Source organism: Canis lupus, chromosome 4 (assembly GCF_003254725.2).
Source record: "Canis lupus dingo isolate Sandy chromosome 4, ASM325472v2, whole genome shotgun sequence".
NCBI lineage: Eukaryota > Metazoa > Chordata > Mammalia > Carnivora > Canidae > Canis > Canis lupus.
In genome coordinates, this window is record NC_064246.1 from 42,107,361 (window position 1) to 42,134,255 (window position 26,895).

Sequence of the window (26,895 nt, forward strand, 5' to 3'; positions counted from 1 at the left end):
CGCTTAGTACATGTGGACTCCACCCTCCCTCTGAATCTCCAAGCTTTTTAGAATGTTGTTACTTTGTAGTCAGCAAATCTCTGACTCTTCAGAAAGGGTATAAATACTACTTTCATTTGATTAGAAACTGCAATTCTGGGACTCTAACCAGTAGAAATGAAAACTAAGGATACAAGGACATGGATGATTATCACCACATTGGCTGTATTTGTTGAGAAGGAACTAGAAAAGCCCTGCAAAGCTAATATGCATCAGTAAGAGAGAAGCTGAATAAACAGTGGCCAAACCACAGTATCAGATTAAGCACCTGTGGACAATAATGAGTGTTCTCTCTCTCTCTCTCTCTCTCTCTTTTTTTTTTTTTTTTTTTTGATCTGGAGAGATGGCCATGATGCACTCAGTGAAAAATGTATGCAGGGAAATCTGTACAGTGTGATTATAAAACAAAAACAAAAACAAAATGCCTTTCTTTCCCCTCCTTCCATTGGGGATATATGTTTCTATGAGCTTAACAAGAGACGCAGAACAATCCATAACCAGCTGTCAATATTGCTTGCCCTGCAAGTGAAGTATGAAGGGGGGGCTGATGAGGAGAACAAGACTAAAGGGTCTATTAAATTTATTTTCTACTCATCTCTGAATTGTTTGCTTTTTCCCAAACACATGAATCATTTGTGTGTGTGTGTGTGTGTGTGTGTGTGTGTTTGTGTGAAATGAAATAATGTCAGGAGGCCAGCACACACAAAAAAAACCGTCAGTGAATGAAATGAGTAAACTAAATCTGATAATCCTACTATTTCCCTCTCTCAAAATGGAAAGTGTTTTTATATTGCAGATTCTCTACCACTATGAATACCTCTGAGGGAGCTGATAAAGCCAACATTGTCACTCATCTCTAATCCAGGGCTTGTTAGCCTCAGGCCAAGATCAAAATACAAGTGTGTGTGTGTGTGTGTGTGTGTGTGCGCGCGCGTGTGTGTGGAGGGAGAAGGAGGGAAAAGTATCACCTCTCAGATACATCTGCGTGCCTAAAAATAGGTGAGGTGCCTTCATACACATGTGCCATTTCATTGACTACAAACATAACACTTGGCCTCATTTTATGAACAAAGAAAGTGAGGTGTAAAGGTTTGTGACAATCTTACTAAAGATTGCCCCCCAGAGACTAAGTTGGATGCAAACAGGCCATCCGGACTCTCAGGCAAAGCAGGATGGTCGCAGAGGCTCCCACACTGAGAAACTTTTGTTCTGAAACAATACCCTGATAAGAGCAGATGTAGAGGGACAGCTAACATTTACTGAGTCTCCTCTCCAACCTGGCCAGACCCTTTGCAGGAACGTTAGATGAATATCTCAATTGATCCTGACAAGAACCCAATGGTAGGAACCATTATTATTCCCATTTAACAGATGAGGAAACAGAGTCACAGGAAATAAATAAATTGTGGAAGAATCCAAACTCAAAAAATGAAGACATTTGAACTCAGGCAGTGAGACTCCAGAGCCTGCCCCTTCAATCCCCCGGGGACACAGCAGATCACTGCCACAGCCCTGGCACTGGAGCTCCTCATCTAGCATGTCCTTTCCATGCAGCCAGGCTAATGTCAATCCCTGGGTGCTGCTCCAAAGGAGCAAACCCAGGCAGAAGGCGGCTGTGAGACTTCCAGTGCTCTGGTTTTCCTCTGGCTTGCCTTGACTGGTGTTAGTGAGGCTTCCAGAGGTAACTCTGGCTTTCTCTGGGTCTTCTCACAGCTTCTTAGTTCCAACAGTCTCTTGGACTTCCTGCAGCCCACACCTCAGAAGTCCAGCCCTCAGCTGCCCAGGCCTTGGTGGCACGCCTCCGTGGTGACAGCCAACTTCCTTCAGGGCTTTGCTCAAAAGAGGGCTACCCTCCTCTACCTAAGTGTGTGCCAGAGTTCAGCCAGTTCGTTCTCACCAAAACCATTTTTGTCATTTCTGATAATCACCTAAAATGTTATTTACTATTTTAATTTAAAGCAGCTTACTATTTAAACAAACAAACAACGACCCCAAACCCCACAACAAAAAATAAACTCTGTTGTTTTTTTTTTTAAGAGGAAATCTGTATCACTGCTATAAATGCAAAAGCAGTGTGGCTAACCATAAAGAGAAGCTTACTGCAAAATAAAGATGATAAAAGAGAACAAAACCATTCAATCTCAAGACACAGCAGCCTGCAGAGGTGCAGAGCCTGAGCTGGCCTGCCCTCTGCTTGCCACAATGAGAGCGAGTGTCAGAGAGGCGGTCAAGACACATGTTCTCGCTGACACCATCTGAAGGCCTGAGAGAGGGCCGAGACCCCCACCATGCACCAGGGTGCTGATGGCTCTGATTTGGTGGCTGCCAGCCTCTTTAGGAAGCACCATCTGGGACGTGTTCTGTTCCCCAATGCCTGGGTGTTCACCTCGCAGCTCTCCATGCTCATCCCCTCCTCCGTGACAGCCAGCTCTGCAGTCCTGTCCCTCAGATCAGCCAAGGTACCCCCAGCCACCTCATGGGGTTGCTTTGAGAGCCTCCCAGGAAAAGGTTTATAAGGAAGTGGCATTACTTTAATGATAATATTGCCCCTGAGAAGGGGACTGGATATAGGGCAGACAAGCTCTATGGGTTTTCTGTCATTTGATTATTTTTTGATAATAAGAAAATATTTACATATTATTTGGCAATAATAATGGTGATGATGAAGGCTTCCCTGAGACAGTCTGGTGTCCCTGTGTACCATCCTGCCAAGGGTCAAGGTGTCCTGCCGGGATATTTGGAAGGCAGTTCAGGTGAGCAGGTGGGAGCAGTGGCTGCTTCTCCTTAGGGTGAGGGGGGCTGGTTCTTACTGGCAGCATGAGCCTTGGCGGTGGGGGTGGGGGGGGGCACGAAACCAGCTTGGACTCCAGCACTCACAGAGCTCAGACAGCGCAGCTCGTCCTGGATTTTGAATTCAGGCTGGGAACTTGCCAATTGGTGGATGTTGGCAAGTCACTCAGCCCTCTGAGCTTTCTTGGGGAGAGTACAGCCCACTGTGAAGAGATGCCGTGAAGCTCAACCAGAGGCTACCCATGGTACCTGAATCCCCAGTGTGACTCTGGAGTCTTGACAATCAAGTGGCTGTGCAAGGTTGGGGGAATGACTTTCCTGTATGGACCTGGTATTTTCACTAGCAGATCAAGGACCTGATTAGATTGGAGGTCCCCAAATACGGCCCACCGTTTGAACCCGACCTTCATACATGATTTGTAGGCTGAGTATTTTCTGATTAGCTGCCAACATTTAAAAATCAGGTGATTGCACATAGACATCCAAGTTTTGCATATCTCCTGAAAAATCAACAGGTTCAGCCACATTGGGCCCACACACTACCTTTGCTGAATGCCAGGGAGGGACTGCTCCCAAGACAGGACTCACCTATGTGGGCTTTTTAGACATTTAAGTTATTGGCTGCTTAATATTCACAGTGGCTATATTTTACAGATGAGGAAATTGAGGCACAGAGAGGTTAAACAACTAGCCCCAGGTCATACAAAGCTGAATGGAGAGCCCGGACCTGAAGCTCTGCACTCTGTTCTGTGTCTTGATTTCATTGTGCTGACTCTCAGCAGAGCTCCCCGACTGTGCCTGATGCTGGGGAGATGGAAGCAGAGTGAGGCTGCAGTGTTTCTCTGCAGATCCTCTTGCTCCCTCCTCTTCTGGGGAGGCAAGGGTAAGCTCTACTGTGTCTGTCCCCCCCCCCCCCCGAGCCAGAGCTGCCAGGACGGGGTGCACAGGAGCTCACTGGAGGTGGATGAAGCCAAGCCTCCCCCAGTAAAGACAACTGGTATTGACCCTGACAGCAGCCCCTGCCCAGGCCAGCCTCAGCTGACCCTCAGTGGCCCCCAGGGCGCAGAGCTCTCCCTGCACTTGCTCTCTATTTTGGTTTGGCAGTGGTGCATACCTGCCTCCCCAACCCCTCCAGCCCTCTTGTTTACTCTGTAAATAGCCAAATGCTCCACACTGTCATTTACAGGCCAGGGGGCGGCTGCCACGGGGCACCAGGCGGCCTAGGCCTGTTTGAGCTATCCTGGGACCTGTCTCATGCACACGCGCCTGGAGCCCATTTGCCTAGGAATTAATGGGCCCCCACACCCCGGCAAGGTGCAGACACGAGCCAGGAAGGCAGCCAGGGAAGGCGGAGGGAGTGGGTGTGTGGGAAGGGGGTGTTGCTGGGCTCTGGCTCACTCAGCTCCCTTGAGCCCTGTGACCTTGAGCCTCTGGGGCTTGGTGCCTCAGTTTATCCATCAATAGCTGACCTTCCAGAACTCTAGAGAGCAGCAAACTCATGGACTAAGAGGATTCTGGTGAGGCATCTACCGCAGGCATGACAGTGTGACAATAACACCAATATTTAACATGTATTGTAGGTAGAGGTGTTCAACACCAGGCATCAGACTGCACCTTGGAACATTTGTCATTGAACTATAACACATTTTCAGAAAAGTGTACAAATTAGAAATATTTCACTCAGTGGATCTTCCTACACTTCACATGCCTGCGCAATTAGCACCCAGATCAAGATGCCAGCACGCCAGGAAAAGTCCTCACATGCCCCTCTGGCCGCTGCCCACCACCTGCCCTGCAGTGTCTCTTAAACGATCCCCATCACAGTTCCATGAAGTAGGGACCAGACCGTCTGGTTCATAAATGAAGGAACAGAACGAGGCTCAGAGGGGTCAGTCATACCAGCTAAGATCTGAATCTAAGCCCTTTATCTCCAGGGCCTGTAGGTTAACTACTGTGCTGAGGAAAGAGGTAGACACGGGCTGAGGTCCAGATAGTGTCTGGGAATGTGCATGTCCTCATCTTCTACGTACCATATTTTCAACTCTGTGTCTTCATTGCCTCCTGCAGTCTGGCCACTTTGTAGGCCCTAGTGTCTACTTTGTTGATGGAAAGAGTAAGCACATCAAATGATACTCAAAATCTTAGTAACTCACCAAACTCTGTCTGGGGGACTGGAATGCTGGGAGACCTCAGGTCCAGCAACCTTCCTGACTCCCGAGGTCTGTAATTCCACCCAGCCCGGATGACAAAGACGGGTTCTGGGAACAGCTGCTGCATAGCCTCGGATCCACAGCAGGTCGAGATGCCTTCTTCAAGCTTAAAAGGTGCGACTCGGATGTTTTTAGCTTCACATAATACAAGACCTGGCAAAAGTGGCTCGGGCAGAGATTTTATTCTCTCACATTATAAGAACTCTGAAGCCATAAAAGTTCCTCCCATCTTTCTGATCTTTTGCACATTGGCTGCTCTTGGGCTTGTTTCCTCATTACAATGTGAGGGCTGCAGCTCCCAGCAACAGAGTTACCCACATCAGTGTCCAGCCAAAGAAGCATGTTTCCTTCCATGAATGAATTACACGTACATGTGCAAGGAAGCTTGGGAAAGATACCTTTCTAGTTTCTGTGATGGGAAGTGGGTTCTGCCTGCAGGGAAGAAGAGGGTGTGGGGTTGCAGGGGAATGGCCATTGGTAGGGGATTCAGGAGTGTCTACCACAATGGGCAGAGAAGATTCCATTGGCCACTCAGCCAATACAGTTCTGGAGCTATCTCCCATGTGGGACATGGAGTGATGTGGCCAATGAGGCTTGAATGGAAGTCAGCTGTTCCAGCAGGGGGCTGTTCTCCCATCACTCCTCTTTCTCCTCACCCTGGACTGCTCACTTCATCCATGTCTCATCCCATGTGAGGATGGGGGAGGTCACCATGATGGAGAATCCCTTACTACAAAAACTGATTGCGCTAAGAAACCAGGATATGCCAGGTTCTATGCTGAGCACCTAATCTATTATTTCATCTGTCTTCACAATGATCCCCATTTTACATATGAGGAAGTTGAAGCTCAGAGAGGGGAAAGACTTGCCCGAGATCATAAAAGTGGTACAAGAAGAAACTGGAGTTGGAATCCAGTTCTCCTTGGCTCTAGACCTCCCTACTTAGAAGTTATTATTAAATTGCCCTGACTTAGGGGCATCTAGGTGGCTCAGTGTTGGAGTGTCTGCCTTTGACTCAGGTCGTGGTCCCAGGGTCTGGGATCAAGTCCCACATCGGGTTGCCCGAAGGGAGCCTGCTTCTCCCTCTGCCTATGTCTCTGCCATTCTCTCTCTCACTCTCTGTGTGTATGTCCCAAATGAATAAATAAATAAAATCTTTTTTAAAAAAATTGTCCTGACTTAAAGGCTGTGCAACTCCAATTCTACAGCTTGAGCTGGAGCCCCAACTGTCTTTCTGTTAGCATCTCCTTGGCTGAAGGCCAAGAAGACAGTACCCCCCTTTCCCTATGTGGCTTGGCCTCAGCTGACCTCTAATTTAGGTTCCATCACCTGACTCCTTTGCTCTTACTAGTCACTTTTTTGTGTGTGTGAGGGAAGCGGGGGAAGCAGGGCAAAGGAGGGATCACTTCTTCCTGTCACCTTCAGGAGTGCCTCTTTCCAGGCAGCTCAGGCCCATAGCTACTCTGAGCCCCCTGTTCTGCCCCCGGCAGGCCTCAGGAGGTACATGAGCAATCAGGTCCGATCTTGGAATCGCCCACGTGGAAAATCCAGGGGAACAAATCCTGTTGGCTCTGGGCAGGTGCAGCTGTCACTGTCCCCAGCCCCAAGTTCTGGCTGGCTGGCCCCCTCCCTTGGGCAGGAGAACAAGGGAGCAGGATGCCATGTGTGCTCTCACATGGACACACCCATGCCGGTCCCAGCAGCCCCTCTGCTAGAACAAACCTGTTCCCCACCCTGTTAAGAAAACCCATTGGACAGAGTGAGGTTACACCTGCCAAATAAACACCATAAAGCTTGTTGTGCGTTTTCCCCAAAATAAAGACCATCAGATACCCCCAATCTCCACAACCAGATTCTTAGGGAAATGACCCCTTCCTCGAACTAGTCCCCATAAGAAAATTCTGCCCCAGGAGAGAGCTGTCAGAAAGACACACGGCAAATAATCTATCATGTCTTGTTTATCTCCCTCTCCAATCCCCTTCTCTGAATCTGAAAAACCCTTATAGGAGGGACAGTTCATCTTCCTTGTAAAATGGAGTTCTACTTGAGGGCAGAGTTGGTCATCCCACATGTATCTCTGAAGCCCCTGCAGTGGGCTCAGGTTGTCCTCCCCATCCATCTGTCCATCCATTCACCCCTCCTTCCAATAAGTATTGCCCAGTGCCAGCTGTGTGCCAAGGTCAAGACCTATGCCAGACGCTGAGGAGCAGGAAATGTCCAGAGCTTGCTGTGTAGTGGAGGAGACAGACAGGTCACCCTGAGATCATAGTGCAGGAACTACATGCCTTGATAGAGGTCCCTCCATGCCTCACTCCAGAACTTTCCATCCAACTGTGCTTTGCTGTCACTTCAGCTCTTTCAGAAGCAAAGGAAACACCCAAGGCAGGTGTGATCATCTTTGTGTTTTAGGAAGATCACCCTGGACTTGAGAGGGTGAGATTGGAGGCGGGCACAGGCTGGGGGCTGACTCACAGGTAAAGGGATGGCGGTCTGGGCAGAGGCAGATGAGGAAGTTGTGGAGAGGGTGCGGAGAGGGGAATGGATGGGATAGGTTGGAACACTATGTAGGAGGTGGTCGCAATGGGACTGGATGAGAAATACGGTGGCATGGCAAGGAAAAGAAGGGGTCCAGGTCAGTGACTCATTGGGCAATTGGATGGATATGGGGGCCCTTAGCTGATGAGCAAAGAGATGCTGAGGGTGGGAGTGGTGACTCACCAGATCACTCACAAGTCAGTGGACCTGGAAGTACAGGCACCCAGGCTTCCCATCAAAGCACACTGTCCCAGGAGATGATGGCCCTGGAGTGCTGATGGGGAAAGGCTATATTGACTTAGGAGGAGGGAAAGGTGGTATCTCCTCAGAGCAGTGGCTTTAAACTCAGAGTTCTTAACCCAGGGGACATTTGTTAATGTTTAAAGACATTTTGTGGTTTGTCGTAACTTCGGGTGGGGGGTGCTACAGGTATCTGGTGGGTAGAGGCAAGGATGCTGCTAAACATCCTAGAGTGCACAGGACAGTACCCATAACAAAGTATGACCCAGCTCACCATGCCAATAGTGTGGAGGTTGAGAAATCCTGGCTTAGAGGAGGCAAATAGTGAAGTTTAATCATGGTGACTGTGGAGTCAGATGCTTAGGATTGAATCTCAGCCCCACCACTTAGTACTTGTCTGATCACAGGCATATTACTTAACTGCCCTGTGCCTCATGTTAAAGGAGCCAATGCATGTCAGCCAGCAAGCCTTGCATATTTATGTTTAACTCTTTCTTGATTGATTTCATTCATTGCACAAAACCCCTACAAATACTCATTGAGCATCTCTAAGACGCCAAGCCACTGTTATGCAAGTGGAAGTCATGGTGGTGAACCAAGCACTGGTGCCTGTCTGCAGGGGCACAGGGGATGGCTGCTGCCGTCTCTATGACTGGAATGGCTGTGGGTGTGGTTTTTACCTCCAGGGATGGACAACCTCTAACCGGGATGTGGAATGTTCCATGATGAGCGTCGGGCAGACTTCACACTATCTGGGGGTACCTGGAAGTCCTCTCAGAGATGGTGGTTGCTGACCAGACCCGATTTTTCACTGGTGATGCTGGAGAAGCCCTTTATGTGGAGAAAGTGATAACTTCACAAGTTCTGTTTTTCTCATGGGAAAAATGGCTATGATGATCCCTGGCCCACACATACAGTGAGGCTTAAATGTTCCGAAAGGGTCTGGTTCATGGATACCTTTAGTACACTTCAAATTTCTCCCCTTGTCCTGGCACCCAGGAGTCTGGGCTACAACTCCTTTTATACCTAGGCAGAGCTTGCTCTTTCCCTAAAAATTAGCCTCCTTAGTCCTCAGCCTGCCCATTCCTGGCCTGGGTGCATCCAGAAGGGCTGTGGGGAGGTGTCTAAACCTAGAACCCTGCTGGTATGTTCCTTTCGGGTGCCCACCCTGCAGAGTAGGGTATGGGGGAGGGCAGAAGTTTCTCTCAGCCAAGAATGTAAGTACTCAGCAGTCCTATTTTTCATCTCTGTGTCTGCACCCTGGGCCGGAAACTAGCAAGGCAATAAATGTTTTAAATGTAAGGTAATAAAAATTTGGAAAAAAAAATTGAAATCCTGCCTAAGTGCTAACTACTGAAAGGGCCCGTTTGTCTTATTAGAAGCCAGGTGAACCGGTTTTAAGGGAAATGCTGGTGGCAGTCAGAGACCTGGCTCAGACAGGAAGGGAACCCCACTGGCTCCAATTCTCAGGCCTCAGTGTCCTAATGTCAGCGAGTGGCAGAGGGTAGGTTGGATTCTCTGAAAAACCTCCCTGGCTCCTGCTGGGCTGGAAAGGGGAAGAGAAGGAGAGGGGAGGTAAACCTGGGATTTTAATCCTCTTTTGGCCTGACACTACTTAGCGCTGTCACTTGCCAGGTATCATGCTGGGTGCTTGAATAAACACATCCCCTCAAAGCCTTACAGCAGCCCTACCAGGGAAGAGAACACACTGTACAGAAATACATCCGAAATGCATTGGCGCTTTGGGATACCTGGGTGGCTCAGTCACTTGAATGTCTGACTCTTGATTTCAGCTTTGGTGGTGATCTCAGGGTGGGGGGATGGAGCCCCACTTTGGGCGCTGTGCTCAGTGGGGAGTCTGCTTGAGATTTGTCTCCCTCTCCCTCTGCCTCTCCCCCTGCTGGCATATACACACTCTCTTTCAAAATAAATAAATAAATAAATAAATAAATAAATAAATAAATAAATCTTTTTTTTTTTTTTTTTTTTTTTTAAAGAAATGCATAGGTACTTTGATGGATCATTTAAGGAGGCCCCCACTCAGGATCTTGGAAGTGTGAGGTCAGCATCTGACAGTGAGGCTCTCCTCGATGGTGTGTCCCAGGGTCCCTACCTCACCCATGTCTCTGTCCTGCTCCATCACCTTAGGACAGTGACCTGACTTTTCTGGGCCTGTATTTTTTGAGCTGTGAAGTTGGGCCTAACAGCACCTACTGTCAGAGTCAATGTGAGGGTGAAAGGAGATGAGCTGTGGAGAGGGGTTTAGATCATTGTGATCATGTCCTAAATGTGAATTGATATTATTACCAGGCTGTTTTACAGATGGGGAAACTGAGGCTGAGAAAGGTCACAGCTGGGGGGCAGAGCTGAACTGAAGCCAACCTGAGTGTGGGGTGGGGGTTTTGAGTGAGGTGAGGGCCGACAGGAGGCTTTTGGATTTGAGGCCTAGAGATGAGGTGAAGAGGTCAGCTGGCCTAGACTTCCTGGTAGCAGCCCTGGAGCATTGTGGTCAGGTTCTGGATCTATCATAACATTATAACCAACTTTTTTGAGACTCTGATGGAAATTAGCAACGATTTCCCCTAAAATGCACTCCACCCAGGTGGCATATGCAATCTGTAGCATGAGATCTCAGGAGGCAGGGAGCTCTCTGAAACTGTCCTTGGTCTGCACATGAAGGAGACTCTTGATTTTAGGATATTGCATGGGGGCAGCACATCATGAACCCTGCCCATCTCTTTTCAGATCCAACTATACTCAGAATTTAAGTCCCTTGCCCCTTTTCTCCTCCTTTCCCCTTGTATTAGTTCTTCTCTCCCTTGCTAGGATTTGCTTGGATGAGAAGGCAGAGCCACCAAGGTTACCAAGGGTCCCAAGTCTCCCTGCCCTCTGCTTGGGACACTGCTTGGGAAGGCCTGAGAGTCCCAGGCTGAATTCCCATGTCATGAGCTACACCCTGGCAGCTCTTCCTGCTATAGGCACTGCACAGGATGTGGGGGCCAGCTCAGGTCACAGAAGTGGAAAGGGGAGTCCAGAGCCGGCATTAACCTGGCACCACCCAAAGTTATGCAGAATCTGTCCAAACTTTCGCCATAACCCTGATAATAAAATGTCACAGCGATTGACATATGGCCAGTGTATTTCCCACTGACTGTAAGATCTTCAAGGACGCAGGATGGCAACCTTGTTCTATTCGTTCCCGAACAAGAGATGGAAAGATGGGTAGAATGGAGGGACAAAGGGAAGGTGTGTGAACATCCTAATCTCTGTTGGCCTAGTTAGAACCTCTTTTTCTATAGGCTGCCGAGGCTGAGAGAATATGAGGCTGGAGCTGTAGATTGTTGGAAGCTAACTGGTAGGAGAGAATGATCGTAACACTGTGGTAGAAAAAGTGAGCCTCGGCCAAATCATGGAGCCCCTGGATCCCGTCAGACCTGAGGGCACTTCCTGGTTGTATGAGCCAGTGGTTCTCTTTTCTTTCTTTATTTTTCCCGAAAGCTAGGTTGCATGGGGGTACCTGCCACTGTGACTAAGAATCCTGAATAATACAGAAGTAGGGAAGGAGTCAAGGGGGCAGGAGGTGGGATGTCTGCAGTGTGGGGGAGACCTCTGGAGCTGTACCAGTTAGGACACATCAGAGGAGTACGAAGGCCTCTGAGGCTTCCCTGGCTGTGCATGGAGGCCTGGGATGCAGCCTGCAGGATCAGAGAAGAGGGACTCAGTACGAGAGGAAGGTGGAAGGTGGTGAGGGAGGTGGGCGAGCAGAAGCCCTGGGAGGCATGGAGACAGGATTAGCGGAAGCCTGAGTAGTAGCTCCCAGTGTTTACTGCAAACAGAAGATGGTGGCCAGCCTCTCTGGGACCTCAGAGGGGAGGGAGTGGTTGGTGGTGGCGAACTCCTCCCTCTGCCCCTCTGTGTTATTAAGCAGGGGTGGGGAGTACTGAGTGGGGTGAGGGGAGGCCTGTAGGTGGAAGGAGGGTGTCATAATCTTCAGGCTTTTGGCCCTTCCTCCCTGCAACCTTTGCTTGCCCTCTATATCCCAGCAGATCTTGTTCTGAGCTCTTCCCCCACCCACTCCCCACCTCTATCCAAAGATCTAGATCCAGGCTGGGGTGGGGGATCAGGATTTTATCCAAGTCTTCAGGTGCTTCTCATGACCCTTCAGGTTTGGAAACCACTGACTTCATTCAAAACTCTGTATTTTACAGATGGGTGGCTGAGGATGGAGAAGGAAGACAGCTTGCTTGTCATCACACAGCAGGTCAGGGGCTGAGCCTGAGTCCCAGGTACTCCAAGCAGAGTAGCAATACTGTGTTCAGGTCTCAGAGCTTACCCTGTGAATCCCAGCAGGGCCACAGTGCTGGCTGGAAGAGGACAAGAATACAGGCCTACTTGTACCTTTCAAAATCGGCAGACCTCAGGAGCAGAGTGAAGGTCTAGAGCCAGCCCTCTGTGCTGTGAGATGATATGGATCGCCGGTAAGGCAGTCAACTGGCTCTGAGCGAGGGCTAGGGCTATCACTCCTCTGATGTGTCCTAACTGGCACGGCTCCAGAGGTCTCCCCACACACTGCAGACATCCCACCTCCTGCCCCCTTGACTCCCCCACAACTGCAGCGACTTAGGACAACCACAGAGTGTTTGTCAATGCTTTTCCCTCCTCCTTTGGCCTTTTCAAGTTCTAGAGAAGCCTCACTTCCAAATAAGACAGAGTGACTGTGTTTTAACCTCTTGCTGCTCAAAGAGTGGGCCCTGGACCGTTACCTGGAAGCTCGTAGAAGTGCAGAATGTCAGGCCCCACACCACACCTACTGAGGCAGAATCGGTATTTTACCCGTGGAGAGAATTCTTACACTGCAGTTTGAGGCATGTGGTTTCACCCATCGCCTAGTGTGAAGTTAGCACAGCAGTACAAATTGGCCTCATTTTGTGTATTTGGATATGCTGTGAAATATTTGGTGTCAAATGCATTTTTGCAAATCAGGTCTTGTTGGAAATCCACCAGAGGAATTATTGAGTTAAAATAAACAGCAGCAGCCACAGTAAGTGTGGAAGTCTTGCTCTATAAGGCAAAGTGTCCCGATTTCCTTTAGGAAATTTGCATGTTTTCTCATTAAATTTACTTGAACTAAAGCATGACTGGCCATCTAACCTGCTCACATGTGCTTTAGAGTTTGCATTTGGTGAGCTGTTGGTCGTACCAGGAGCTGTGCTGAGCATTTTACACCCTTGATCTTATGGACCCTCACCATACCTCTGAGAGAGGTGTTATTTCTATTCCCCCTTAGCGGATGAGCAGGTGAAGGAGGATCCAGGTGAAGTCACTCTGATTTCTGCATTTCATCTTGCCTTTTTTGGTTTTACAATTCTTCCCTCATCATCCCCACACCTTACTGTTCTGTGCTTTCTGAGGTTCTGTAGGACTACCTGGCATCATTCATCACAGGGCCATGCTATTGGCCAAAGGATTTGCCTCTCTTCTGCAAGTCAGCCTGCCTACACCTGGCCTCCCACGAGCACGCTGGCTGATCCAAGGCTAAGCCCCACTGGCCTTATCTAACTCACACAGCAAGCTAGTATTTCTCCTGGTCTAAATCATCCTAGAGATGGGAACTATACTAGGGCCATCCCTATAGCCCAAAGCCCACCAAATTATTCACATTGGTCAATCCTAAAGTGTTTACTCTGTCCTACTTTGCCTTTCTCATGGAAGCCTCAATAAAGGCCAGGGCCCAGGCCTTCCCCTCGACCCAAACCTAATGCCTCCCATGTGGCCCTGCATGGTGTGACCCTTCCTCTTGGGAGATGTAAATAATGAAAATTGTTCTTCTATGGCTTTGACCTCTCTGTGATAGCACCTTCATAAATTGAAGCCCATGGGTACCAATACAACACCCACCCCTATACTGCCAGGCCCTGACAGGTCAGACTTTGGGTCCTATGGCTTCTGGCTTCTGGCAGGTAGGGAAGGTTACTTGTGCAGTGCCCACCAGGTGTCTGCTGGGATAAGAGGTTGCCATACTCCCTGCTCTGAGGGGCTCCCAGGAGCTTGCTTGTCCTGGGCCTTGACTTGGTGATGTATCAGGAAGGCAGTGTAGGCAGGTCTGAGGGATTCTGAGTGTTGGGGGATAATTCTCCATGAGTCTCTTATATTTCTTGCATGCTGGCTGTCTTTGTTTTAAGGATGCTTGCATTAGTGAATGGCCTTGGAATATAGTAGTAGTGTCTTCCTCTAGAACCAGTGCAGATTTGTTCATAATCCAGAATAACAGAGAAAAAGTCTTCCTCGGGGCAAAAGTCAAGTGGACGGTTATAGACTATTAGGATTCTCTAGGACTGGAGTTCCTTTCCTATAACATACCCTGCCACATGTGCCAGTTTCATGTGGCCCTCTTCAGCTCGTGGGAAGTGGGACAAGGGAAACTGGTACACAGATGAAGCCCATGTTGCCTGCTGTGCTGTGAATAATAGTCCCTTCTCTCTGACCTGGGAGTCCCAAGTCTCACGCCAGTATCCACGAGACCGCGGCAGGCAAACTTATTAGCATGCAAGCAGGGAAAAAATCTTAAATCCTCCATAATTCTTGAAATTGGAGTCTTCTGGTTCATGGAACTCAATAGATAAACCTTACTTCCCTTGGAAGAGCAGACCTGGTACCCTCACTAAGAAAGCTATAAAGGGGGTCATCATAGTATAGAGTGTAGGAGCATTGGGTTTGTGATCTTTACCCAAAGGAGTTGAAAATTTATGTCCACACGAAAACCTACACATGGATGTTTATAGTAGCTTTGCTCATAATCGCCAAAATCTGCAAGCAAAATCTGCAAGTGAATGGATTCATAAACCATGGTACATCCAGGCTAGGACAATTATTCCGTACTAAAAACCAATGAGCTGCTAAGCCATGAAAAGACATGGAGAAACCTTAAATGCCTATTACTAATCTGAAAAGACTACATATCATATGAGGTGAATTATATAACATTCTGGAAAAGGCAAAAATATGGAGACAGTAAAAAGATTCGTATTTTCTAAGATTGGAGAGAGGGAGAGATGAATAGGAGGGGCACAGAGGATTTTTAGGGCAGGGAAAATATTCTGGGTGACACTATGATGATGAATATGTATCATCATCCATTTATCTAGACCCATAGAATGTACACCACCAAGAGTGAACCATAGTGTGAACCGTGGACTCTTGAGGATCTGTCAGTGCAAGTTCATCAATTGTAATAAATATCCCACTCTGGTGGGGAATGTGGATAACAGAAGAAGCTGTGGGTATTGGGGTGTAGGGGATACATGGGAAACCTTGATATCTCTCTCTTAATTTTGGTGTAAACCTAAAATTGCTTTAAGAAAATAAAGTCCTAAAACAAAATATCAAACAAACAAACAAGAAGCACCAGGTTTGGAGTCAAAAAGCCTTGATTTGGAGCTGGACTCCTGATCTGGGACAATTTGAGTCTCAGTGTCCTTATCATTGAAGTAGGGCTAAAAGTTGTTCCTGTTTCATGGATCATTGTGAAGATTAAATGAGATAGTGTGACAATAAGATTAAATAAGTCAGAGCTTTAGAAATGTCAGCTTTTGTTATTAGTACTATCACGGTGGTTTTTTGCCCTTCAGCCAGTCATTCACTTGGAGGTAGTTTCAGAGACTGGGGGAAGTGCTTGCCAGAGAAGGGGCCTCTAACACCTCACCTTTGTGCTAGATGTTCTCTGAAGGCCTCTTCTCCACCAACTTCACTTTCTTTATCAGTCTGTTCAGCCTGCTAGGACACAAAATACCATAGACAGGTTGGCTTAAATTGCAGAAAGTTATTTCTCATAGTTCTGGACCTGGATGTCCAAGATCAGAGAGCCAGCATGGTCAGGCTCTGATGAGAGCCCTTGGTCTGGCTTGCAAATGACCATTTCCTCTTTGAGTCCTCGCGTGGCGGATAGAAAGCCTTGGCGTCTCTTCTTATCAGGGCACTCATCCCATTATGGGGGCTCCACCCTCATGACCTCATCTAAACCTAATTACCTCCCAAAGCCATCTCCAAATACCATCACTTGAAGGTTAGATCTCCAACATACAAATTTTGCAGAGACACAATTCAGTCTGTAGTATTCTCTGTTTGTCCACCCTTCTCCGAGCCCTGGGAGGCTCGCCTCCACAGACTGCACCACCAGGCCCATTTTCCCTCTGGCTTCTGGATGGGGCCAGACAACTGAGGACACCAAATAAAGATTTAAAGGTCACAGGAGAGAGAGGTCAAGGTATTTGTTTCTCCAGTTTCTTCCCTATGCTTCTCCACAGAAGGCATAGCTGCTACTCTGTAGGTGTCTCTCACAACTACAGATCAGGCTTGGTTCTGGTGACCTGTTGGTCCCATGGTAGCAATGGCGTCATGTGATTGGCAGTGCAAGTGTGTTCTCCTCCCTTCTGGATTTCCCTTGGCCATGTTCACACTTTAGTAAGTAGTTTCTTCATTAAATTCTCCTCAATTACCCCTTCTGAATGTACCATCCATTTCTAGCCAGGACTGTATCTAATGGACCCCCAGTATCCCTAAACACAGCCTAAACCAGGGATTAGCAGTCCTGAAAGGGTGCCAGGTGTGGCTGGGGTGTATTCACCCAGGTCTCCTTCCTTTGCTTCTCAAAGTTTTTGGTTTGAGACCACTTTGTAGTCTTAGAAATTATTGAGAAAACCCAAATAGCTTCTGTTTAAGTGAATTACATCAATACACAGTTACTTGTATTAGAAATAACAATAAGCAAAACTGAAAAATATTTACCTATCAGTTATACGAAAAAAACACAATACACATAAAGACAAAATGTTTTATGGAAAAAACACTATATTTTTCAAAACCAAACCATTTTGAAAAAGATAATACTGCTTTATGTTTTTATAAATCTCTTTAATGTCTGGCTTCCTAGACAGCAACTGAATTCTTATACCTTCTTCTGCATTCAGTTTGTTTTTATCTTGAATTATTTTAGAAAATATGAGTGATGCTCTGCTGGGTTATTATGAAACATGTTCTTGTATAACAGATTTTCTGAAATTGGCAATAATATCACCAATCTCATCAGGAGTCTTTAAGATCCGGAAAGTTGTCATGCTCGCTATGGTACCTACAAATTTTCCAAAATTCTTTTTTTTTTTTTCATAAAAACTCAAATTTTATTAATACATCCAATCTGGTCAGGCTTTCTTGAATTGACAGATTTACTTCACTTTGTTTTCAGGAAAATGTCTGTCAAGTGCTCAAGACTGAGTAACCACAGTTGTTATGTGTTCTTTCAGATAAAAATGGTGTGCCATGGAGAAAGTGGCTAGTTCAGCTTGCAACTCAAATTGTGGCACACAGCATACTTTTCCTAGAATCAACCACTATATGCAGACAAATTTCAAATGCAGTGCTCCTGCTTTAGGCACACTTCGTATTTCATTACATACAATATTAAGAGCATATGGACTACAGAGCTGAGATTTTGTAAAAGCAGTGATTTTTACTGCTGCATCAAGAGCTGTTCTCCAGTGAAACTAACTTTTTTCCCTCCAAGTGATTGACAGTGCAGTGTGGGACTACCACCTTGATTCCCTCTGAGCCTTAGCGTTTTATCCCCCATCACTTCTGTACATAAACGTCAACATAGTAAGGAAGACAAATAATGCCTTACTGTTATCTTTAAAAGAGTTTTGACCCTGCGGATCCCTGCAGGGACCCCCAGGGGTTCTTGGATCACGCTTTGAAGACCATTGTCCTGTAGCATAGAATGAAGCAATGAAATTGTTGACCACATCTTTATTTTTTCAAAGGCCTTTTCTAGAACTCACTTGAACCTCTGGAATCTAACTTCTATGAAGACAGGAATTCTGTGTCCACAGAATTTAGAACTGCTTGCATATGATACGCCAATAAATAATTAGAAAGATTTTTTTAATCAGAAAGATCATAAATAATTAGGAATGCTATGTTATTAGAAAGACTATACATTATTTGAAAGATTATTAAGAAGATTTAAACCATAGTACATCCAGGCAATGGAATCTAGACATAGGTCTTATACCTTTCACAAGAATTAACTCAAACTGGGTTATAGGACTAAATGTAAAATTTCAAAGCTATAAAATTCCTAGGGCACAATATAGGAGCAAATCTAGATGATTTTGGGCTTGGTGATGACATTGGATACAACAGCAAAGTCCCAATCCACTTAACAGGCTTTTGGCATGTGATAACTATTTTCATGGTAAAATTTCTTTTTTTCCTATGGTACAATTTCTAATATGCATATGAACAAAGATCAAAGAGAGCTTATTTCTTGTTGTGATGGAGTTGTAGGTAAGCCTTTTTGCTGTTCTTGCGATATAAATTATGTTAATTTTGCAAAAAAAAGTATTTTTGCTTAAAATGGTCTCTTTTTTTCTCCCTCCCTCCTTCCCTTCTCTTCCCTTCCTTTCCCTTCCTTCTTTCCTTCCTTCTATCCTTTCTTCTTTTTCTGTAAAACCAAAAGTCTTTTCTAAAATGGGTCTGATAGCCTGACTAGAGGCAAGGGAAGAACCATCTAATCCTTCTGAGACTGGAGCTACATCTGGAAGAGCTTGGTCCTGGTAGATTTTGAATTAAGAAAATGAAGGTTCCTGCCCAGGAGGAAAAAATAGGCCTGGATGTAGGCATCCAAGCAACATAGTGGTCACAGATGACTCCCCTCCCCACATCAGAGAACTCTGTGACACGAAATGTGTTTGGTCTCAGGGCACTGCATTCTCCCAAGGGAGATCTGGATGAGTTGCACAATGCAAATAGTTGGAGACTGGAAAGTATAATACCACCCAGGTGACTCTGAGACATCACATGAGGTGTACAAGGTCTAAGAAGCTTGAGTGATTTGTCCTAAGTCACATGGCAAGGCAGGTGGCAGAGCCGGATCCAGCACTACAGCAGGGCCTGGTGGGTAACCAGTATGAGATAAGTGGCCCTGGTGGGAAACAGGTGTTTCTACAGGAAACAGGTCTGTCTTTAGGAAGCAGCTGTTACTCAGATGCTCAAAATACCAATCTAATGTTTCCAAATCTTCAAGATCTTTCAGATCTTTTTCAAACTGAAGCAGAAAATGTGTGTTATATGAAATCCCTCAGTTTTTGAATGATGGCCAGTCATTCAATAAATTTAAAGGGCCTTGTGGGTTGAATACAGTCAAATGTCACCATCATGTCTGTGTGTGCCTTCTTCTGAAAGGAAGAGAGATTTTTGAATTACACTGGAGAGAGAAATTAAAGTTCTTGAAGATTCAGATGATCCAAACAGGTGAAAAGCCTTCAGACCTAAACAAACATTGGGTTTTTAGCTGCTCCCAAACTAATATTCAGAGACTTTGGTTGAGACAAATTGAGCGATATGTCACACCCTGGTGACATATTTCAATATTTAGGCTACAAACTAGGCTTTGATCTAGCTGGGAACAGGGAGTACTTGGGGAAAAAGTTCAGTGCAAGCTAGCAGGCCTGAGTGTTTAGGACTGTACTAAAGTTAGATAGGAAAGAATCATGTTCTGAGGATTCCCACTCAAACCAAAGCAAGGGACAAGGTTGAAATAGCAATCAGATGAAAGATACTTTTTGGCAAATGCTGCATAATGAACGACCTATAGAAACAAACCTATCAAAGCAACTCAGAAATTAAAGAAAAGCTGGTGTAATGTCCACTTCCTAGTTTAGCCAAGAAACTCCAGCACATCTACAATGCCAACTCATCTTGGCTTTTAGGGAACCTGGTTCCAACCTCAGCCCCCTGCCATTGCTAGCAGCTATGATCTGTGGCTGGATGGGAACCTCACTGAGCTTAGGGCTCTCCTTTATGAAATGGGGGCTGTAGTCCCTGGGGAAAGGGCTTTTAAGACGAAGGAGAGAGAAACATCACAGCTATCGCTTTCTGAATGCTTGCTGCATGTCAGGCCTGGCTCATCTCACTTAGGCTCATTACAACCACATTTCTACACCATCATTGTCAGGATGTGCCTATGCCTCTACGAAGTAAAATAGTGATAATACAAGTGTATTATCATTTTCATTACAGGGGATGTGCATGCCTCACAGGCCAAGGCAGGGGGCAGCTTCTCTGAGTCGTATCATTGAAGCCCTGGGAAGCTTCTCCTAACCATGTAAGAATCCTAAACAATCTTGCCCCTGGAGAACTGTCCTCTAGACCACACACAGGCTCTCTCATCCTTAATGTCCTAACCCTTGAATATATTAAACAGTTTGAAATGAAAGTAGATTGTCTTTCTGGGTAAGTAGATTTGCAGAATTTTTTTTTTAAGATTTTATTTATTCATTCATGAGAGACACACACACACAGAGAGGCAGAGACACAGGCAGAAGGAGAAGCAGGCTCCATGCAGAGAGCCCGATGTGAGACTTGATCCTGGAACTCCGGGATCATGCCGAGCCAAAGGCAGACGCTCAACCACTGAGCCACCCAGGTGTCCCTGAAGAATTTTCTTCTACATCTATTACCTCTCATGTAATGCTCGCCCCAGCACTGGGCATGTCGTACTTGCTATATCACTTTTGTCGAAAATAAGTTTATTATGTTTCCCCATTTTACAAAAGTAATTTAAGCTCGTTAAAGAGAACTTGGGAATTACAGGTAGCAGGAATAAGTAAGCTCTGGAAGGGCAGTGGACAGTGCTAAGTGGTACAGGGGTCTTTGGAAAGCAAAATGCAAACCCCAGCCTGGAAACCAGAGGGTTGGAGGGAGGCCCTTTCTGGGCCAAACCCCATGAGGCTGTGAGGCAGGGCTTATATGGTTGCCCATGCTGCTTGCTCATCTCTACACACCCTGGGCCTACCACCATCCTGGCAGGAGGAAGAAGCTCAGGTAAAGTCCTGCCAACTTCCTCTGCCCAGGGTATATGCAGAAATGCTGGGAGCAGGAAGCTTTTGGTAGTCATTAGAGCCTGAGAGGGGCACTGGCAATTCGCGGGCAAGAGCTAGGGAATGTGAGGAACAGTTCTGCTCCCCTACAGGCCAGGAACACAGAGTCTGTGTGTATGGATGTGCGGAGTGAGTCTGGAAAGAACACACAGCCTGAAAGCTAATGGTGACAACCCTCTGGGCTGCAGAATGATGGGAGCTTTGGGAGCATGTATCCTTCCTTCCTTCCTTCCTTCCTTCCTTCCTTCCTTCCTTCCTTCCTTCCTTCCTTCCTTCCTTCCTTTCTTCTTTCTTTCTTTCTTTCTTTCTTTCTTTCTTTCTTTCTTTCTTTTCTTTTCTTTTTCTTTCTTTTGCTTTGTACACTTATATTTTTTTTCTGCAAAAGAATTTGGACAGTGCATGTGATAGGATTAATAAAAAATCAATGTATTTTCTTTCAGATTTTTTTCTTTAAAGGTAGGAATTCTCTGTAAATCAGTTGAAAGATTCACAGAGTGAAGGATGAAATAATTGGAAAGAGTAATTTACCATTAATAGAGTAGTGGATCAACGGATGGAAATGCTCCTTAGGGGCAGCCTCCTTAGACTTGACCCCACTGGAAATAGGAGGGGCATAGAGTCCCTTATCTTTCTCCCAGGTCGCACCACAAGCAGGTGGCTCTGTGAAATGGAGAAGGTGGCTTATCAGCCAGGGCGAGGGCAGATGCTATCACCCAGGCCCAGACCCACACAAAGGCCTCAGCCGCACTTGTGTTTCTAGCCTTTTCTCCCAAGATTCCCTGACAGCCATCTGATAAGATGCATTTAGCTGTCTAGTTTGCATGGTCCTGACAATTTTCATTCAAAACATATGCAAATATTGGGGGCAGGTTGCTGGGGACAGAGGTTGTGGTGAAATGCTTCTAAACTTTTAACCAAATGAATCTATTAGCCTCAAGAAGAGGAGCTTCTGATTTCAGCCTCTATTTGCATCAAAAGGACAGTTAGACCCCTGCCCATTTCTTCTCCCATCTGGTGGCTTATCTCATCTCTGGGAAGGTACAATAAGGCCTGAGACCGGTGACTTTGACAAAGTTGTGGGGCTACTAGTTTCCTAGTGTGGGTGGCCATGAGGCCCCTGAACTCTCCAGCCAGGCCCCATGTAAGATGAAGCCTGGGAGGGCTTGGAGCACCATCCCAAGCCACTGAGCAGGGTCTGGAGCCAGCACTTACCAGAAGCAGACTTTCAGGTCCTCCAGGCACCTGCCCGGTGTGTTTATACAGCGGCAGGGTCAGCAGTTGAGGAATTAGCGCACAAAGAAACAGTGCTGCACAAACCCCCCTGGTTAATCAAGGCTCTGAAAACAGTGCATCTAGGGCGGTAACCCGATATGCTGATATGCTGCCGAAGGAAGGGGCTAATCTCCAGGGAGGCCAGGACAATTTTTGCAGAGATATTTCCTGCTTCCTCACCTGGCCCGGTGGGCACAAGCAATCATCTCCTGAATCCCAGACCAGGCAGCTGTTCAGACCACGGGCCTTGGGCAGCACCAGCTTCGTGGGCTTGCAACTCATGCAGTCCCCCAGGGCTTACCAGGACCCCGATCTTAGTTTAATGCTCTGGTGTCACTGTCTTGACGTTCTTAGTAATTTTTGAACAATGTTCTTCTGTGATCAGCTTGCACTGTGCCTCACAAACTATGTAGCCCATCCTTGGCTTGAGAGACAGCACGGAGCCCTGGGGACTGCCCAGGTAGCTGCAGTTTCTCAGCTCGGCATTCAAAGTCCTTTACAATTATCTCCGCATTTTCCACTCTTAGGAACCTGTTGCCTTCCGCCAAGCATTCTGTTGCGCACCTCCCCACCTTTGCACTTCATGTTCCTTGTGCTTCATAAACCTTTCTCTTTCCTCATCTTCTTGTGGACTTCTATTCATCCTTCAAAACACTGGAGAAGGGAACCCTGGGTGGCGCAGCGGTTTGGCGCCTGCCTTTGGCCCAGGGCGCGATCCTGGAGACCCGGGATCGAATCCCACGTCGGGCTCCCGGTGCATGGAGCCTGCTTCTCCCTCTGCCTGTGTCTCTGCCTCTCTCTCTCTCTCTCTCTCTGTGTGACTATCATAAATAAATAAAAATTAAAAAAAAACAAAACAAAAAAAAAACAAAACACTGGAGAAGAATTCTCCTTTTTTTCTCCTTAAGATTTCTTTATTTTTATTTTTTAAAGATTTTATTTATTTATTCATCAGAGATAGAAAGAGAGGCAGAGGGATGCCTGGGGGGCTCAGCAGTTGAGCATCTGCCTTTGGCTCAGGGCGTGATCCCGGGTCCGAAGATCGAGTCCCACATCAGGCTCCCTGTGAGGAGCCTGCTTCTCCCTCTGCCTGTGTCTTTGCCTCTCTCTGTGTCTCTCATAAATAAACAAATAAAATCTTAAAAAAAAAAAAAAGAAAGAGAGGCAGAGACACAGGGAGACCAATCTGGGACTCGATCCCAGGACTCTGGGATCATACCCTGAACGGAAGGCAGGTGCTCAACCACTGAGCCACCCAGGCATCCCCCCTTAAGATTTCTCTAAAATCCTGTAGACAGAGTTAGCTGCATCCTCAGTGCGTTCAGACCCCCTTAACACTTCCGTTGGTGTTCTTAGTGAATTGCAAGCATAGTAATGCTTCTGCCTCCCAGGAGTGTTTAAAAATATTTAATAATCGCTATGGCAGAAGCACCAACCAATGAGATGATGGAAGAAGGCCAGACACAACCAAGGAGCAAGGTCCCTGGGGGACCAAGGGTTAACTCTTCACTTTCTGGATCATGGGAATCAGAAGGCCTTAGGATCCCAGGGCAGAGTGTGCTTATCAACTGTTGAGGAATATTTCAACCTTTCAAAAGTGTGTACTGCTGAGCTGGTGCATCCTGGCTGAGCTGCAGCCCTGAGCGCTCCCCACTCACACCTAGCTGACTTTTAGCAGGAGCTTTGTGTGATTCATCTCTCCAGGTGTCTAGGACAAGGCTTGGCCCAGAGTCAGTACTCAGAAGAGGAGGAAGGAAGGAGGGGGTAAGAAATTGTCTATGGCAGCTGAGTTTCTGGGCATCCTTCTCAGGGGAGAAGGAATAAGGAGACTGCTCTGAAATCCAGAGACATCCATTTCTCTAGCTCTCCCCAAAGGACACTCTACGGGGAACGAGTCCAGCATATTATAAAGTGTCCTGCAGTGGCTGGGAGAAAACACAAGAAAAAGGAGGCAGAGTCTCAGGCCACATGCACACAAGATACAGAAACACACGCTCACACACCTATCCGCAAACCTGCCTGGTCTATAGATGTGTGCTACTCACATGTACCACATACTCTCCAATGCACCGCACCCCCCCCCAAAAAAAACCAGGAGCCACCTGCAGAAGCCAGAGAGTGGCTAAGGCAGTCATCCATGCTGGGTTGAAAGGGTGAGCAGAGGGTGGGGGTGGCAGGTGTTCCTTGGAGGGAGGGCAGCCCAGTGCTGGGAGGGTCTGGAGAGGCTGGGACAGGAGCTGGAAGGCACCAAGGAGGGGCTGGCTGAACAGGGGTGCAGTGAGGCACCACTTGGCTGGGGCAGAGCACGGTCTCAGGAGGTGATGGGGCAGACGGGTACAGAGGGGAAGGTAGTGTAAAGATGAGCGTGGGGAGTGGGAGGAGGCCAGCATGTGCAGGGAAACTTCCACATAGCTGGTATACAGTAGGTACCCTGCAGACATCATAACTTCTCATTCTCACCTCCACCCTCTGTGGTGCAAATGATGATCTCATTTCACAGATGACCCATGAAGTGGCTTGCCCAGGGCTGCACAGCCATGGATGGGAGCCCACACGTGGATCCTGATCTGCTGGGCTTCAAAATCCTGTTATTTTCCCCTTGCACCCAGCGAGTAGTGTATAGGATCTTTATGCCCCACCCCACACTTTTCCCCTTCCCAAAGGACACACTGGGGGTGTCTGCCCCCCATCCCTTTATTACATCTCCCACAAACTCTAATTGGGAAAAAGTAGGCAAGAGCAGCAGAGGAAGGGATTTTGTCTAGGTTTCTCACCTTGACACTATTGTCATTTGGGGCTCGGTCATTCTTTGTTGTTTGGGCCTATCTTGTACCTTGTAGGATGTTTAAAAGCATCTTTGGCTACTAGCATTCATTCCTTCTTCTACACCCCAAGTTGTGGCAACCAAAAATGTCTCCAGATATTTCCAAATGTCCCCCGGGGAGGGGGGATCACACACTGAGAAACCCCTAGCTGAGAACCATTAGGTAAGATAGCTGGCTAGCTTGTGTGGATCTGGAGGAGATTTTGCAAGTCTCCTAGCCCTTCTGCAATGATTTTCCTCACTCCGGCAGACATCTGACCCTCTTGCTTAGGTGCTGATGAGTGAGGCTAGGAGGCAGGGGGTGGACACCATGACCTCTGGAGGGCCTTCTGGGCAGTCCTGCTGATCTGGGCGGACACTGGCCCCGCCCTCCCCCATGCGCGACTGGGCTCCCATAGAGAGACCTTGTCCTGCAATGCTCTTCCGCCTGCACCCCCGGGACAGCAGACCCAACAGCAGACCCAATTATGAAAATGAAAAATCCAGGTCTTGGCCTCAAATGAGTATTTTCCTTTGGTGCTTTGATTCTCCTGTAATAAGCGCCTGGTCACCAAGGAATCCCAGGAATGTGGCCTTGATAATAAAAATAGGCACCTGGCCCAGAGGGGCCCACTCACTGGACTGGCTCGGAGGCCTGAAGGGGCGGCCTCCAAGTCTGGAGCTGCCCCTCCCTTGTTGGGCAGGGATGCTTGCTGAAACTGGCTGCCCCCTCTCAGCCCTGGGCCTGTTTCTCTGTCCCTTCTTCTGACTGCCTGGCTGCAGCTCCTGCTTCCTTAAGAAGAAAATGCAGGACACCTGGGTGGCTCAGCGGTTGAGTGTCTGCCTTCAGCTCAGGGTGTGATCCTGAATTGGGGGATCAAGTCCCGCATCGGGCTCCCTGTGAGGAGCCTGCTTCTCCCTCTGCCTGTGTCTCTGCCTCTCTCTGTGTGTCTCTCATAAATAAATAAAATATTTTTTTAAAAAAAGCTGTTTTGATTGCTTACTTTCTCATATACTATCACAACAATGATACTCTTATTATTTCTTTTTCACAGAGGAGGAAGTTGAGGCAGAGAGAGTTTAAGTCACTTGCCCAAGGGCTCACAGCTGACAAGTAGTGTTGTTGGGATATGAACTCAGAAAGCTGGTGCATCTTAGGATTGGAGCTTCCTCACCAGGTGATCAGGTGGTCTGGGGCCCTTAGGGCTGATACCTGGGTACAGGAGCCCTTGGCTCTGAGTGTACCCTCCCTGGGTGGCTGGGATGGTGACGAGCAGCACAGGAGACTGTGAGAACTCTGGTTGTTCCAGGTCTCTCTGGCTTCAGAATCTTACTACCCTCTACTGACGACAACAGGATTGATGGGGAGGAGGAGCTGGCCAGGGAAGCCCACCTTCCTTAGGGCTCCTCCTGAGATCCTAATTCTTGAATGTTTTACTCCAAAAGAGCGTGCCCTCAATTCATGATGCCAGTCAACGGTATTTCTCCAGGAATAGGGAGGCAGTGCAGGGCACAGGCTTAGGTCCTGAGGGGCTAGGGTTGCAGGCCATTTCTGCTCCCTGATACTAGGTGCTCTCAGGTAAGTTACTGAACACATAGGCTTTCTCATTCTTAAGTTGGAGCAAATAAAACCAGTTTCATAAGAGTTGCGTCATTTAATGAGAAAGAAAAAGTGAAGCTCTGCACACCTGGCATACTGGGGCTCTCCAGAGTTGTTTAATTACTATTTTGGTGGAAGAGATAGGACATCACCTAAGGACCGTGGGCCCTGAGGCTGGTGGCCAAACCTTTCTGGGACTCAGCTGGCTTACCTGGGAAATAATAAAGTCCCATTTCGGGGGACTGGGAGCATCAGGTGGTAAGGATGAACATGCAGAGGTTCAGAGGTGGGAATCACACTGGCTGGTTCAGGATTCCAGGTAGTTCAGGACACCCTGGGAGGGATACAGGGACGGACCTCACCAGGGCTCAGGCTACAAGGTGAGCTGGCTCCAGTTTTGAGGCTGAAATTCTTTCCTGGCTTCTAGAATCCTGGAACTTGGAGGTATAAGAGACTATGACACCACTGAAA

General features: G+C 47.4%; 1 long non-coding RNA gene across 3 annotated transcripts; it reads right to left on the reverse strand.

Moving 5' to 3' along the window:
• Nucleotides 1–4,987: 4,987 nt before the first annotated feature.
• On the reverse strand, nucleotides 4,988–26,831 carry LOC112651544 (uncharacterized). 3 transcript variants are annotated; one of them, XR_003130863.3, is made up of 4 exons: nucleotides 26,636–26,831; nucleotides 15,517–15,587; nucleotides 8,495–8,645; nucleotides 4,988–5,192 (listed from the first exon to the last, which is right to left on the reverse strand). It is a non-coding gene; the product is annotated as an uncharacterized LOC112651544 (long non-coding RNA). The 3 variants fall into 3 exon arrangements; XR_003130862.3 differs by lacking the exon at nucleotides 4,988–5,192 and adding an exon at nucleotides 5,212–5,471; XR_003130861.3 differs by lacking the exon at nucleotides 4,988–5,192 and having other exon boundaries at nucleotides 7,976–8,645.
• Nucleotides 26,832–26,895: the final 64 nt, after the last annotated feature.